Source organism: Ascaphus truei, chromosome 16 (assembly GCF_040206685.1).
Source record: "Ascaphus truei isolate aAscTru1 chromosome 16, aAscTru1.hap1, whole genome shotgun sequence".
Taxonomy (NCBI): Eukaryota; Metazoa; Chordata; class Amphibia; order Anura; family Ascaphidae; genus Ascaphus; species Ascaphus truei.
The window spans coordinates 37,025,021-37,038,129 of NC_134498.1; positions in this window are offsets into that span (position 1 = coordinate 37,025,021).

Sequence of the window (13,109 nt, forward strand, 5' to 3'; positions counted from 1 at the left end):
AAAATTCAATTTTCAGGGTAGTAACAGCAACAGGTGAAACGGCTAGTGAGCTCGCAAAAGTGAATGTGCAAAATATGTCAGCATAATTCTATATATCGTTACCCTGACAGGGTCACATCACAGGGAACACAAGGACAGTTACACTGGGCCTCACCAATATATATGGAGTTTGGGGCAATGCTTTAATTTATGGAGGGAGGACATGGGATAAAAGGAGATCTATGATGGGTTGGTGAATAGGAATTCCATGGGTTGACTTGGCTTAGAGCAGCCACTAATAAAAAGTTGTGACAACCTCCAACATGTTTAGAACTCTTCAATCAAATCAAAATGCCAAGGAGAAACAACTCTATTCCATTCCACTCTTCTTGTCTTCTTGAGCTAAGCTTTTACCTCCCCCTTGATTAATTGGACAAACTCTGACACATTTACAGATCATTAACAGAACAATGTAGCAGACAACAACTCTTGTATCAATGCAGGATGATGTGTTTTAGAAAGCTATCTCTGCCCCATTCACTGAATAAAGTGAGAAAACTTATGCCATGTAGGTGCAGTCCCAGAGCCGTTACTGTTAAGTATTGCAAATTCTCTTAATAGGATTATATAAGGACACACCTGTTTTAGTGATCGGGAATAAACCCACCGCTCACATGGATTTTAAGAACAGTAGAGCAGCTAAGTGTAGTTATTGCCTTAGAAAAGTATATCATGGCTTGTTCAACCCGTTTAAAACCCCTATAGATCCTTTAGTGGAAGATAAAAAACATATGGAGCTTGCGAAGTCTGGAAATCTCACTGTATACACCCCACCTATATTAAAAAAATGTATCATGTTGGTTTAGAAGTTAGCACTGTGGCAGTCAAAAAAATCTAGTTCTCTATGAAAAATGCCATATACAGTATGCTTACTTCAAATACTCCCTACTTAAAGCTGCAGTTCAGGCTCCAGTTTATTTTAATTTTTTTCTTTACTTCAATAGTTTCAGTTGTGCAATCTCTACTTACCTAAAGAACTGCATAGCTGCCGGTCAATTCGTTCTCCGTCTATTGATTGGCAAAGTTTGGCGACATCTTTAAATATGGGGAATGTAAATCGTTGCTATAGGAACAAGCATGCTTGTTAAAATAGAATACAAGAAAATTGGTCTTTCAAAGTTGTTTTTTTTTAAACAGAAAATGCTAAAAGTATTTTTTCTTACTACAGAACTGATTTATTAAAAAAAAAAACACACATGCAGGATATTGCCTGAACTGCAGCTTTAAATGGCCATAAATGTATAAATCTATTCTTAAATCATGGAGTATGCTAAATGCATACTAATGCGAAGACAATTATTCCCAACTAAATTATCTTCAATGTATTACTGTGTACAACCATAAATATTTAACCTGTGCAATAAATATTTAACCTGTGCAATATTTGCGCTGCAGGCTCGCAATGGCCCTTATTCTGTAAACTGCGATGGCGCCAATGTTTTTGAGCACGATATCACCGAATGGCATTAATGTATTTTACATAATAGGGGCCAATGTCTGCTAAAGGGAATGCTTTCGGGGGGTCATTTATAACAGTCTCTGAGCTGCAAAACGGGTGTAAAAAAACACTACACTTGATTCATCAGTCAAGAGAATCCTACTGGTGTTTCTTTTCCATTTAGGAATCTGACGCAGTTTCTTCGTACCAGTTTTGCAGCTGGGAGACCACGGCAGATCCACAACACCCGCTTCTGCCGTTCACCCACCACCAGGGGGTGTCAGCAACTTGCTTCACCATGACAGAGGAACAAAGGGAACCATATGCCAAGCAGGCACGCCAGTGGGCTTTGCAAGAGTGTGAGTCGTGTTTTAATCAAGGATGGATGTTTTAGCCTTAGGCCGCGTTTAGTGCCGGCGACGTCGCCCAAAAACAAATACATTGCCGCCGCCGCGTGCGCTTATAGTGCACGCGACGGCAACAAGCGACGGAGCGACGTCGCGGAAACTTGGCAACTTGGCCGGCAAAATTTGATTTTTCAAGGGCCGTCGCGTCACGTGGCGGCCCTTGAACAAATCAAATTTTGCCGGAATCCCGCAACCCCGCCGAAACATAACTTTCGCCGGTGGCGACGGGTGACGTCACCCGCCGTGTCGCCGTCGCCAACGACGGCACTATAGGCACGGCCTTAGGCTGCGGACATGGTAAGTGCAGCCGTGCGGGTGCGGAGGCTGAGGGAAAGCGGGTGCTTTCCCTTGCCATGGTACGCGCGCCGTCCGTGGGCGTGTCTGGGGGCGTGCCAGTGATGTCACGGAGCTGGTTCGCACTCATTGGGCGAACCGCTCACGTGACCGGCCTGTCGCGCAAGAAATCAGTTTCAACTGATTTCTTGCGCAACGCGCGCCCCCTCCCACTTGCACGCGCCCGGATGCCGCAAAGACGCAAACACTGCCTTTAGGCAGTCTGTTCGCTCAGTGTGCGGACGCGTCCGCGCGGTCTGCCATACCATAGACATAGCCTTAGGCCGCATCCATGCTGAGTGAGACAGTGTGGGCGATCGCTCGCGTGATCAAACACATTGAAGTCTACGGGAACGTCCACAGTGCGTGCGTGCGCGCGCGACGGCTTTTTTTTTTCTTTTTTTTTTTTAGAGCGAACCAGCTCCGTGACGTCATCGACATGCATCATGAACTAGGCCTTATTTAGGACTTATCAAGACCAGGACTAGAAGAACCAGGAACAAAACAACACACTTTGGAAAAGACCGCTTTCTCAGTTGAAACCCTCTCTGCTTCTGGAGCCTTGTGCACCGATGGCAAAAATGATAACAGAAAATGATTAAGAATCAATATGTCTCAGCAGAAAAAAAAAAGTGTTTTTAAACAAGTACCAAAAATGGAAATTATAAACTTCCTGCTATGTATAGCAAATAAAAATACCACTTGGGGCGCATTCACATGTCTCAGACAGGTCTGCAACCCTGTCTTTCCCCATTACTGCTTAACAAACAGTGCTTCCACTGCAGCCAGGGATTCTGGGTAATGACATGCACATGAGCACAGTGTGTCACCCTTTACTCTTTGCTGTGTATACAAAGTTTAACTCCCTTACATCCCATTGTAAAGCAGCAATCCTGCCCAAAATAATTGTATTTTTAACTTTACCTGAACAGGTCATTCCCCCTCCCCCCTCCCCTCGCCGAGTTAATGCATGGGCCCCCAACCTCCAGGGACCCCCTGATTCTCAAGATATTTGTAGTTTTAGTGCCGGTATTAACACAAAGATGACTGCCAACATGGGTCACTAACAGGGTTGCCACCACTCCGGGGTTTGACCCGGAGACTATGTTTTGGCCACAAGTTTACCTTGTAAACCTCCGGGTGGCATCGTTCGGCGGCGGCATCTCCCGGCATCCTCCCCCTGCAACCCCTGTCAATATGGCTGCGTGGCGTAAAATGGCGCCGCGATGGCATGACAATGGGAAAGCTACGTGACGCCTGTTGCCATGACAACTGGATTCTACGTGACATCGCCGGGCGCTGTGTTGCCATGACAACGTGACGCCTCGCCCCCGTATGGCATTCCGTTGTCATGGCAACTTGACGCTATGTGACGTCACGTAGCGTCCTGTTGTCATAGCAACATGGCGCCAATTTGACGCTGTGCAGCCATATTGACAGGAGTTGCAGTGGGAGATGCCGGGAGGATGCCGGGTGCCGCCGAAGGTAAAAATGTTATCTCCGATTCAGCTTTCAGTAGAAGGTAGTAACGCTGGTCACAAATAGAAATTTACACCATTGGGGTAACTTTCTGTCGGCCACCAGAGGGAGCCCTGTAGATAACCTGCCATCGCTCTGAAATCGGGCGCTCCCCAGATGTTGGGGAGGGGGGTGGGTCGTGGATTAGGTAAGTAAAAAACAAAATGGAAGCAGACGGCTGCTTTAATAGGTACATTGAATCCTATGAAGGGTAAGCCCCTATTTATATGCTCTCTAAATCTACACCATCAGGGTTAAAACTTCACTCTTCTAATAAACTAAATGACACTGCAAACACTAATAGAAAAATAAAATTGTGCATAGAGAAATACTGAGCACAAATTCAAAAACTCCTAATAACGAATAAAGAATATCTTACAATACTGTAGGTGCAGTGTTGTTTTCCCCTCATCCTGCACCCACTGTAGGATATTAATTACCGGGCACCTCAAATAGATTGTAAGCTCATCTGGGCAGGGACTGTGTCTGTAACAATCCCCTGCTCTGCGTACCGCGCGCTGTGCTGCACTTTGAGTCCCATTGAGAATAAAGCACCACATGAAATAAAGTTATTCGCATTATTTATCTACATAGGATTTTATTTTTCTATCAGTGTGGACAGTGTCATTTAGTTTATTAGAAGTAAAAGTTACGTTTGAACCATTATTATGTAGATTTAGTGTGCAGATAAATAGGGTCTTTGTTCTATTCTTTCTTTAGTACCTTGTACAATACGGTACCTCCCTCACTGCTCCTAATCGGTTATCATTGTTAGGTTGAGCGAGTACATTCTTTGTGCTGGGCTGGCATTGAAGCCTACTGTATGCTAAAAATAGGTGCAAGAAACCTATGCTAAAAATCCCTCTTGAAATCACAATTTCCTTTTTTCACAATGTCACATACATGCCTACACTCCCTGTGTAATGTGCAATATATGAAAGGTAGGCTGCGTCCTACGGCTTGGTCCGCGGTGGCTACGTCTGCGCCGCACACAAGATGTAAGGGTGTACTTAGTTTTTCACACATAGCTTCTCCATTTTGCCTTTATTTTTGTTAAATAAATCATGACACGGTGTAATATGTCATGTGCTGTTGTTCATCTGAGGTTGTATTTACCTAATTTTAAGACCTGCTAAGAAACAGATGATTGTTATTATGTCCTGATATCTAAAACCATAGAATTCAAAGAGGGTGTACTTTCTTTTTCACATGACTGTATATGTAAATGCCGGGGGTAGCGGCAAAGGCTTCTGCGAACCTCACTAACGTTGGCTCAGGCGGCTTCTGGAGACGCATCGCCATGGCAACGCGACGTCAAATGACACCGTGGAGTAACGGGGCGCGCCATGGCAACGTGACGTCGAGATGTCAAAACACCGGAGCCATGGTAAGGAGGGGGGGGGGGGGTGAGGAGGTGGGGAGAGCCGGCAGGGGGGGGCACGGGAAAAAGATTGCGCACCCCTGGACTTGAGTCAGGGTAGAACGGAAACAGAAAAGGGATTTAAGTCAGATTATTAACTAGCTACATGAACGAGCTTTAATAAGAGAATGTCAGACTTCTGGGTCCTCTCCGATTTGGCAAACCTGACGGTACATATCGTTGGACGATTGATTACCGTAAACTCAATGAATCTGCATCTCGTACAGCTCCTTTCGTTGCATCTTATCCAGAATTGATGGGTAAATGAACCCCAGATAAGGTTCGGTTGAGTGTTTTCATTTGGTGGTTGCCAATATTGTTGGACTGCTTTGCCACAAGGTTACTGTGACAGCCCTGCTATATTCCATAAAATGATGGCAGATATCTTCAAAACGGAGGGACTGCAACATAAAGTTATTCAGTATGTGGATGACATGCTCATTCCGACTGCGACCAGGCAAGAGAATATTGCAATGTTAAACAGGTTTTTATTACAACAACAGGTTGCTATTTAGGGCTTAGTTTAGGTTCAGGAGGGAATTCCATTACACAAGACAGGATACAACAAAAGATTTGGGGACTTACTGGTTTCTGTAGAGAAAGTATCCCTAACGATGCTGAGATAACAGAACCCCTGTATGAGTGTTTGACAGGACAGATAATCAAACACAGGCATTTCAAACATTGAAAGATGCCCTGGCTTGTGCTCCTGTGCTATGCACCCAGATATAGACAAACCTGTCATAGTTTACCCAGGTGCTAATGATACAGCAACCATAGCATCTCTGATTGCACAAGAGGTGGGAGGAAAGTTACAACCTGTTGCTTACCTCAGTCGTAAATTTGAGTCCCGAGAAAGAAAATCTGGTAGATGTGTTAAGATTACCTTTGCATCCTCCTGGACAATTCAGCGTATGAAATATTTGTTGGGGGTACAAGACATTATTTTGAGATTGCATCACAATCCTCTATTGTTACTGAGCAAACACAATGTGGCACTAGGCCAGGGGTCTCCAAACTCAGTCCTCAAGAGTCGCCAACAGGCCAGCTTTTAAGGATATCCCTGTTTCAACACAGGTGGCTCAATCAGTGATTTTGTTTCAATCAGTGGCTCAGTCAAAATCTGAGCCACTGATTGAGCCTCCTGTGCTGAAACAGGGATATCCATAAAAGCTGGCCTGTCTCGTGTCTTGAGGACTGAGTTTGGAGACCCCTGCCCTAGGCAATGTCAGGAATGAGAGCAGTGGGATGGATGATCACACGGCTCACAGACATCACAGTGGAGCTGTTAAAAGAACCAAATAATTAATACTAGGATTCATGATTTCAGGTAAAGCACATGAATGTTTACCCCCCAGAATAGAACCTTCTCCTCCCTATGTATAGCAGTATGCATGCAGCAGTGGCCGGAGTGTAATACTTGCTCATCCACCCATGTCCCATATAATAGGTAATCCCATAGGTGGGTTACAATACATTTTAGGATATTTTTCTATAAGGACTGATCCTGCACTTTTCTTTTCAGGTCTTCAGCATACTTTTCAGAGAAGGTCCAAAGTTCGAAATAGTGGAGTGAGAGTGGAGATTTCAATGGCCAATGGAAACAGCACCTGCGGCGCTCATACCCACCAACAGTTCCCACAGCCGGCCAGATATCTCCCGCAGAGATAAGCGCCCAGTGTCTGAGGTGGACAAAGGCTCCACTCTTCGAGCCCACGTCTCCTACACCTGAGGGACCCCCATTCCCACAATGTTCTCAAGCACTGCACCTCTCCCCCCATGTTTAATACAAACCCGGATTTCTTGGTGTGAAGCCTGGGTAAGTGAATGACCAGCCTGGCACATGAAGGAGACACCGAAACATACACATCACATTTTACATTCAATAAAGGGTTTCATACACATTATTACAGTACATTTTGGTCATTGTAACCAGAATACGACGGATATACAGGGGGAATCCTGTGTATCCATCTAGAAGGATAGGGGCAATGTCTGGGCTTAATCTTTAATATGCGATCCACATTGTCCCTACTATCACAGTCCCCATGCCTTATAAAATATTTAGCGGGTTTTCAAGTAGCGTACAATGTTACGCACATAAAACATTTTTATTCAGAGAATATGGCTGTAAGCAAATTCTGGTTATACCAAGTAATCTCTTTAATTACTTAACACCAAACCCTCCCCCGACCGATCTTGTTTTGTGCACTGAAGTTGCATAGAGTCAGAGAAAGGTGTTAGGCGTGTGCGCGCGCGTCAATTATAATTGGCTGTGTTAACCAGACGTTTCTGTACTAGGGACAAGCGCGCACACGGCCGTGAGCGGTGGCGCGGCAGACCAGGGAAATGACAATAAAATTGTATTTTCGCGCTGCTGCCGCGCCGCAGACCAATCACAGCGCGGCCTAACACTGTGATGTTAGAGTCACGCCCCCTAACCGCGAGTGTCACCGCTTGCACCCTGACAACTAAACGCGCACGCCACGTGCATGCGCAACGTCGGGCGCGCACCAGCGCCTACTATATAACAAGCCTTACAAAGCACTGCTGACCTTTTACCATCGCCTGTGGGCAGCAATCCTGTACGTGAGAAATGAAGAGATTAAGGTTTTAGATTTTCGACAGTTACAGTGTAAAGAACTGTTTCACTGTGCTGCCTGGAAAATAATACAGTACAGTAGTGTGATTTAACTCAGGCCAGATTTAAAGATGCTACAGTACATGTAAGTGCATATGGCAGTCTTTATACTCAAACTGTGCAATGGAACCAACCCACACTTCAGCTCACATTTTACCCAGTACCCATCCTAGCAGTCTTTTTTTTGTTCCTGTTCGAGCAGTTTGTTATTGTATGTATATCTTTATTTATATAGCGCCATTCATGTACCTAGCGCTTCACAGCAGTAATACACGTGACAATCATAAAAATAACAAATAATACAAATAACATGGGAAGAAGTGCTTCAGACATAAAAGTAACATTTCAGAAGAGGAGTCCCTGCTCAGAAGAGCTTACAATCTAATTGTAATTGATTTAGTAAATCACAAAAGAATCCATCTTTCTCCACATAATTAGATTACAATGAAAGACCAGCACTTGTGCAATGGGCCTGTGTTTAAAAGCAGCAATCTCCTCCCCCACTTTTCAAGCTTGTGCAGTGATTGACATAGGCACTGCAACACTGAGTTTGTCTAGCACCACAGTCTATCAAATTTCTGTTAATAATTACATAGCTGTTAAATATCACTAACTGACTACTAGTACAATTAATGCTCCTGCCTGCACTTGCCCTATTAAAAAACTTGACATATTATCAATATTATTATCTATGTTGTAGAGTACATTTAATATGAAATAAGAGTCAAATTAGCACCAATGCAGTATATTAGCTGCTCCATCCCGGCTCTCTTCTCATTGTTCAGATTCTGCTGACTTGGGAGATTTGCTCTAGTCTCCCTGGCACGACGCTCATCGTTCTCTCCACTTAGTTCACCCACTAGATTCTTCACAAACCCGCAGATACAGTTAAAGCACCAACAGAAACTGTCAGGCATACATAGCAAAAATGATGGAAAGGACAACAGCTTATAAGGAGGAGGGAGAAGGAGCGGCTCTGTGAGTAAAGACACTGACTGTAAACAAATACACTGAGTTTGAAGCAGGTTCACTACTCAATAAAAAACAATAGGTAGCGCTAATAATAATATTAACAATACACATGCAATAAAAATAAATAAAATTAAATAAATAAATAAAGTGTAGCAGCCTAGATACACCTCTGACCCCTAGTCAGACAAGAGTAATGGTACTGGATTGGTATCAATGGCGCTGAACACAATAGAACGATAAATAAATAAATATACAACCAGATGGAATTGAGGGTTGATCTCAGCCAGCGTTGATCAAACATGAAATAAGAAAAAGAAATACATAGTGTAATACTGTTAAGACACTAAAACAACAGACAAACAAAAACTGGCAATGTTGCTGAACCACACAGTAGACTAAAAAAGATGAATTTAATACATTATAAAAACATACAGTACAATTAAGCAAAATTAAAGGACCCGAACGATATCTTTCCGAATTGCCCGCTTACCGAAGCCAAGATGTTAAACCGCAGTGGATATTTTAGAGAGTATCCCCTCGCACAGTGGCTGGCACAGCTCCCAGATCGATTTCCGATATTCGCCACGTGTTAGAGTTGTTGGCAATGGAGGACGCGTTCATTCACGCTGTCGCAGGGGCAGGAAAACACTGTCTGGATGTTTGGCAGTACGGACATGCGCAGACGCGCCCGACACAGTGTAGATGGTGCCACAAACTCCCCTACTCCTCGCGGTCAATTTACCCCTGAGGAAGGAGGCAGTAGCTTCCGAAACGCGTTGGGTGGTCCCCGATATCCCTGCGTTGCCATCAGCTGCCGTTACCCATTGCCAGCCCTGCCGTGCGGCTCTGTGACTCAGAAGCATCTTTTGAATTTGCCGCCATTGGAGCACACGCGACCGCGAGGAGTAGGGGAGTTTGTGGCACCATCTACACTGTGTCGGGCGCCTCTGCGCATGTCCGTACTGCCAAACATCCAGACAGTGTTTTCCTGCCCCTGCGACAGCGTGGATGAACGCGTCCTCCATTGCCAACAACTCTAACACGCGGCGAATACCGGAAATCGATCTGGGAGCTGTGCCAGCCACTGTGAGAGGGGATACTCTCTAAAATATCCACTGCGGTTTAACATCTTGGCTTCGGTAAGCGGGCAATTCGGACAGATATCGTTCGGGTCCTTTAATTTTGCTTAATTGTACTGTATGTTTTTATAATGTATTAAATTCATATTTTTTAGTCTACTGTGTGGTTCAGCAACATTGCCAGTTTTTGTTTGTCTGTTGTTTTAGTGTCTTAACAGTATTACACTATGTATTTCTTTTTCTTATTTCATGTTTGATCAACGCTGGCTGAGATCAACCCTCAATTCCATCTGGTTGTATATCCATACTATTACACAAATTAATCGTTCCTGGCGCTGTGAATAAAGTCCAAAAATACCGTGAACCAACAAGGCAGTCTCTAGTATAGGCTTCCTTAGGCAGGTTGATGGTCTTGATAGTGATATTTCAGACAGGGGAGTTGTAGTCCTTATGAATGATGTTCAGCTGTTTCTGAAATAACAGAAAAGACAACAGGGCACACCAATTGCGTAGTGTGTTTCTTCAATTGTCTCCCTATCTAAAATCCTAGAATCCTACTTACAGGATATGGGCTAGCAACATTCAGTTGAGAGAATCTGTGACATCCGTCCCTTTCCTTCAGATCATCTCACGGATCCCACGTGGTCTGGTCTGCTGGAATCTCCCTCACTCAGTGTCGATTTTTCACTCCAACACTCCCACAGGTTCAAGAGTGGGAGGGGGGGGGGGGAGGGGGTGGAAATTAAAATTGTTTACGAGAGGGCCAGGAATTTAAAATCCACCCTTTCTCCCAGTTGTCCCATTGATGGCCTTAGAGATCGCCATGTGACATGGTTGAATGGTCTTAAGGGCTATTACACGTGCACAAATTGCATTGGATGTAAACATAGTAAAAAAAACAAAAATTTTAAATCCAATGTAACAGGGGTCAGTTTTGATATTAGAACCTTTATCAATTGTAGGACCAATTTTTGTGTGTATTTATTAGAATGTCCATGCGGCCTGCAATATGTAGGCCGGACAGGGAGACCCCTCAAAAGACGGTTCGCAGAACACGTCTATAACATCAAGAGGGGCCTCGAGACCCACAGTGTCTCCAATCATTTTAAAATACACCATGGTCAGAATCCAGAAGGTCTGGTATGTGTAGGAATCGACAATCCTAAAGGTAGCTGGCGTGGGGGAGACAGACTAAATCTGGTATCCAAAAAAGAAAGTTATTGGATTTATGTCCTTAAAACATTGTCCCCTCACGGCCTGAATATCGATTTTGACTTAGCGGCTTTTTTAAAAGATTCCTAAAACCAGGCCATTAATAATGTTTTAGCGATTTACTGGTGTCTTTTAACCTTTTCCACAACCTTTGTAAATGTCTTAGTATATAGGTAATAGTGTACAATTCCATATAACTGTTTTTGATTTGTTTAAATGTTATTAACAGTAATGTACAATTCTCCATATCTACATTCAATATTATCAATTAATTTTTAATTTTTCTATATATATGTAATGTTTTAATTTAGTTGATATATTTGTCCAAATTAAGTGTAACTTTTTAATTATTCATTTTAAAGGCTACAGGAGTAATTTAAGGTATCCCTCCTTAATATTCTTCCCCCTTTTGTTTATACTATTGATGAATTTTAGGTATAGTAGTTGTAGGCACCATTATTTGATCCCGTTTTACTTTTTAATCAATTGTAGAGTCATATAGTGTACAGCTTTAAATGCCTAGCCCATCCCTTTATAGGAAGGTCCTTCCATTTAGGATTGTATATAAAAAACCTATCCACTAAGCTCCATTAACCCCTGACGAAGTGACAACGGGTCACGAAACGCGTAGGGAGGAGGAGCTTAGTGATTTGGAACGTCTGAGCACCCGTAGTTCCTGACGCGAGGAGAGTTCCGGTTTCCAGTTTCCGGTTTGCGGCATCGCTGACGTCACTCGAGGTTCCGGTATCGAGTGTAGCGTGCGGCGATTCTCTCCTCGGCAGTCTATAGGAGCAGTGCAGGTTGCGGACGGCAGTTTGTGCGGTATTTGATACCCTGTATTTATGTAAGTGTGATTTTAACATTTTTTCTTGAGCTATTAAATCCTGTACGATATCACACTAGTATTGTTTAATTTCCACCCCCTCCCCCCCCCCCCCCCTCCCACTCTTGAACCTGTGGGAGTGTTGGAGTGAAAAATCGACACTGAGTGAGGGAGATTCCAGCAGACCAGACCACGTGGGATCCGTGAGATGATCTGAAGGAAAGGGACGGATGTCACAGATTCTCTCAACTGAATGTTGCTAGCCCATATCCTGTAAGTAGGATTCTAGGATTTTAGATAGGGAGACAATTGAAGAAACACACTACGCAATTGGTGTGCCCTGTTGTCTTTTCTGTTATTTCAGAAACAGCTGAACATCATTCATAAGGACTACAACTCCCCTGTCTGAAATATCACTATCAAGACCATCAACCTGCCTAAGGAAGCCTATACTAGAGACTGCCTTGTTGGTTCACGGTATTTTTGGACTTTATTCACAGCGCCAGGAACGATTAATTTGTGTAATAGTATTGTTTGTACAGATTTGGAATAATCTGCTGTTTTTTTGTTCCTTAGGCTGCTTTATATTTGTATTTATATCACATTATTGTCAATCACATTTTTTGATATAACCACCTTCACTTTAATTAGTGTGTAGGCCAGCGCTTTTTAGAGGGCTTATATTGATTTGTTTGTTTGGTTGTATATCCAGGTTCACTACTCAACATGGATACACTTGACTTAGGGTGTTGGATTAAGCGGCTGGGCGATAAGGTAGCAAGGATGTATAAAAATGGGCGCCAGGAACTTTTGTAGTACAACTGTCATTTATTAGTGTCCCCAAGCACAAGGAACGCTCATATACTGTACATATTGACATCGTTGCACTGTATTTTATAGCAGACATACATGAATACGGCTCTTCCATCAGTGCCCACTCTTAAGACTCGAATGGAGGTATAGTGACTTAGTGGCTCTGAGTTGATGTGGGGTTCGGCCCCCTTGTTGCTTCGTTATTATCGGTATTAATCCGATTACTCTAGGCCCCTACGGGAATCCTGGTGGGCCTTCCTTATGTGACTCAATACCTTTGGCCTGTTTGGAAACTACCACTTCCATACAGACTGATGAGGAATATGCCCCGTGCCCACGGACTTAGTATAAAACCATCCTTATGTTATTAGAGCTCTAGAAAGTAACATCTCATTTTATTAGATATTCAGAATA